Source organism: Lactuca serriola, chromosome 4 (assembly GCF_051521515.1).
Source record: "Lactuca serriola cultivar US96UC23 chromosome 4, Lser_US96UC23_V15, whole genome shotgun sequence".
NCBI lineage: Eukaryota > Viridiplantae > Streptophyta > Magnoliopsida > Asterales > Asteraceae > Lactuca > Lactuca serriola.
The window spans coordinates 348,693,254-348,698,222 of NC_136411.1; positions in this window are offsets into that span (position 1 = coordinate 348,693,254).

Sequence of the window (4,969 nt, forward strand, 5' to 3'; positions counted from 1 at the left end):
CTTTAATTATAGAATGACATATCAAATCAAATGACAAAAATTTCATAAATCCTGACTCAAAAAATTAGAAAGAAATTAAAGTTAGATAGCTAATTAGCATTCATACGAAATACATATTTATTGCATTCAAACTCATGTTGCACAATAAAATGACAGGAATTTCATCAATCATGACACTAGTGAACAATAAATCTAATTCCTTGAGAGCAATGCAAATATAAGTTCTTATTGGAAACAAATAAAAAAAATACAAAAGCAGAATACATCATTACGTAATCAAAAGTTTGGTAAACAAATGTGCAATGGCAAAATATGAACTAAAATTGCTGAAATATAAGCTAATAGATTTTTTCCATAAATTACCATCTATTTGAAATTCCTACTTAACCTACAGAGTAACATAATGCAAACATAAACAATTCAAATCAAGTCGTTCACTTAGTTATATGATCAGGAGTTCGAATTGCGCTCTATATCCTTTGAAACTTCAGCATAGCCCTTTGAAACTTTAAAAGTTCACTTTATGCGAAAACAATGAGATTTAAAAGTCAAGAGAAAACAATGAGATTTAAGGAGAATAGATGATTAGGAGGACCGATTCAATCATAAATTCACAATCAAAATCTCAGTTAGAAAGAAATTAAGGGAACCATAAGTTTATTAGAAGTTGAGATAGTGAGATCAGCAGTGAGGATCGATTCAATCATAACCTCGGTTGCCTAGTCTTCTCGTCTTCAACTATTAGGCGTGTCGATGTTTCCTGGGAGAACGAGGAGTCGAAAGCGTGCATCGTGCATGCCAATTTCCAAAATCGATATTCAATTGTCGCCGAATGCTGCTTAGGTGTGGGAGACTCTGCAACCTCTTTTCATATGGACTGGACACTTATGTTTTAGTTGTTGGATTAAAAGCTTTGGCCTATATGAATACACATAACACCAATATCAAATCTGATGCCCCATCAAATTATGTTGTCCTGGGCCTTGGCCCAGCTCGCCCTGGGCTTGGGCCGGCCCTGTGTGAAGCATTTAAGGCATCACACTTGGGGTTCTAGGCTCTTAAAGGCTCAAGGAATAAAGCTACAAGAATAGGTATGTCATTCTACTAGGTTTTTGTATTACATATACTTCATGGTATGCTAGTTAGGATAAAACCTTGGAAAAATGAATGTTTGCATGTATAATAGAGAAAACATAGATCCAAGGTTTCTAGGGTTGCATGCACACCTTATGAGTGTTAGAATGTTCAAAACCCTCCAGTTTGGGGTTGCCGGATTTCATTAGGCTAATGATGAATATTAACAACTCATTAACACATTAACCTTAGGTATTTTATCTTTTATCGTTTATCTTTCTTGGTGATTTCCTATAACTATCATAATATAAACCCCGTTAATATTATATTTGATAATTATATCTTTTAGATCTCATAATTATCTACTATATATATATATATATATATATATATATATATATATATATATATATATATATATATATATATAGAGAGAGAGAGAGAGAGAGAGAGAGTAGATGTGTGCCCGCGCAAAGCGGATGTGATAAATAGCTTTTCTGACGAATAGTTTCTTACGAGGAAATAATTATTAGATTTTATTATTAGTTGTTATATAATAAAAAGATATCATTTGTAAATAAAATATTTATATATATACCTTATGTTTATATTGTATGTTTATACTATTAATATACTATTAATGAATTCTTTATGCATAATTGATTCGTACAAAAAGTTTTGTAACTTATACGTCTTCAAATTAAAGATATTACTAATATGCTTTATAATTTAGTATAAGATATTTACCATACATATATACCCTAATTATGGTTAATTTGATAACTGGATATTTGGGTAGAGTAACGATTAGGTACAGTACATATCCTATATTTGACCAACATTACTTCTAGGTACTATGTTATCCTAAGGATTTGGCTATTATAACATCTAGGTAATATTTCTTCCTAGACTATCGGCCATCATAACTCCTAAGCATAAGATCATAGCTTACAACTTGGTATATTATTTATAGCTAAATTATCCTAAGGTTTCAAGCTCTATAAAATGATTGATATTTATTGATATAAATATGTTTTGATAAATCAATTTGGTAAGCATGTATTCCCCCTGTAAAACTTATAAAATAGTAAAATTGGGGCTGTGAACTCACTCTAGTTGCCTAATCTGAGGCATTTATGATATTGCATCTGAAGCTTCGCGCCATTGAGAGGACTTCCGAAATAGCTTGAAAGATGTAGAAAGAGAGTTTTGGGTTTGAAGAAATCAGAAAGTGAGCACCTCTATTTACAGTGGTTGTGCGCGCGGCGCACTTCACATGCGACATGCACTTAATTTGTGGCTCCATCTAGAGTTTGCCACATGTCACGCTTTTGATGGTCCATGTCTCTCTAATCTTGACGAATTTGGGTTTCAAACGTGCACGTCGAGCATGGTGCACACTTGGCGTGCACTTCTAAATCATTTCTAAAAATTTATATCTTCCTTATATGAATCTTGTTTCTTACCCTCTTTATATATTTGTGTAGCTCTCTACCAGTACTACAACTTTCCTTAAGGTTGCGTTGTCAAATTTTAACTTTCATTTTTTACCCGAATTTTATATTTTTCTAAAAATCGTATCTCCTTCATACAAACTCCGTTTTTGACCTTTTTCCTTTCAAAGTCCTTACCTCTCGGAGTACTACAATTTTCCTTTTAGTGACGTTAGATGAAACTCAACTAATTTCTTTTTGTCATTTTGACGTTAATAGCGTTATTAACGCAGTTGATTTTTATATTTTATAAAATCATAACTCCTCTAATCGGAGTCGGATTTTTGCAACGCTTATATCATTAGGATCACTTTGTTGTGTACTTTCCTAATACACTAACCATCATAAAAGTGATATAACATTTGTTAACTCATTTTTGACCCTATTATTATTATCTAACTGATCATATTTTTTATGAAATATGAAAAGTTTTATTATCATAATTTTTTGGTGCTAATCTCTAATGATAGTCGGTGTTCGTGAATTTCCTAATCGCTACACCTATTAATTACCAAAATACTATTTCAAATTCTAAATCCAAAAAACATTGAGATGAAATGCATGTGTGATAATCAAGTATGGGAGTTGGTTGACCTTTCTCCCCAAGTAAGATTGGAGGGAGTGAGTGATTCCTTCTAGAAGAAAACATGCATGGATAGAAACCTACACACATTTAAATCAAAATTTGTTAGAGAAGCCTTCACTCAAGCTCATTGTATTGATTAAGACAAAAAAATTTCTCTAGTTGTTATTCCTAGATCACTTAAGATACTATTTTCCATGGCCACATATTATGACTATGAGATAAGGTGATTGGATGTAAAAATAGCTTTCCTTATTGCACAACTACTTTAAGATGTCTATACGATTCAACTTGAAAGTATTGTCAACCCAAAGCATGCTAATAAATTGTGTAAGCTTTAGAGATCCATTCACCAACTTAAAACAAACCTCTCAAAGTTAGAATTTTTGTTTTCGTGAGGAATTCACAAAATTTGGTTACATAAAAAATGAAGACGGATCTTGTTTTTTCATGAAAACTACTAGGAGCACGGTAATATTCCTAGTCTTGTATGTGAATGACATATTAGACATAGGAAATGTCATTCTGACTTTGCAAGGCATTAAGTCTTGGCTTGGGAAGTGTTTCTAAATGAAAATTTTAGGAAATGCAGTCTATATTCTTTGAACAAAGATATATAGATATATATCAAGGACAAGATAGGATTAATTCAAAGTGTGTGTGTGTGTGTATATATATATATATATATATATATATATATATATATATATTTACAAGATCTAGAAAGCCAAGATGCAAGACTCTAAGAGAGGATTATTGCCAATGCCACACGGCACAATTTAAGCTCATCTCAAAGGCTTAACACAAAATTTGCTCTGGATAAGATGAATGGTGTTCCATATGCTTCAATAAATATATCCATCACGTATGACATGTTATACACCAGACTGGATGTATGAAAATTCTTTGAGAATGACAATAAGATACCAACAAGTTATAAGGGAAGGTCATTAACTGAATTTAAAGAATATTCTAAAAATACTTACGAAGAACTAGAGAAATGTTCCTAAATTACATAATTTGGAAGAAGATCATAGTGAAAGGTGTTACACTGATGATATCATCCAAATAGATTGAGATAGATCCCGAATTCAATAGGGATGTGTCTTCATTATGAATGAAGAAGCACTTTGTTGGAATAGGCTCCAAGCAAAGCATGGTTGCACAATCTACTACAGTATAAGAATACATTGTTTCTTTAGAAACTACAATACAATATGATTGGATGAGGGAGTTCATTGAAAAACTAAGATGAATCTTTCCATTCAGGATCCACTAGAAAAATTTTATGACAATGAGGGTGAACTTATACAAGATAAGGACCCTAAGTCACATCTGTAAACCAATAATTTCCTCTGGAGTTTAACTATATTCAAAATAAAGTTAAATAAGGAGATGATTGTATTCACAAAATGTACATATGTTAGAGTTTAGTTCGACCCAATCACGAAGTTCTTCCATAAGCCAAGCATGAGGGTCACACTTGAGCAACAAGACTTCATTATTCTAGTAATGTGATTTGGTTTGGATTTAGTATGTGGATGTTGGAACATTATAATAACAACTATCATATTCTTTTGATATACTGGAATATGATATTTTAATTAATACTTGTTTTAATCTATGAATAGTCTAGTTATTCTAAAGGTCTATAATCGGTCATAGTTGGGGGAACAACTATAATGTAAAACTAATATAAATTGGTTTGGTTGACTTTTATAGTATGAAAGTGGAAAAGAGCTCCAACCAAAGTATTTTTTAGAGGACAGGTATTGAACATGACCCATGCTCAAGATTACTTCATGGATTCCTATGTTGA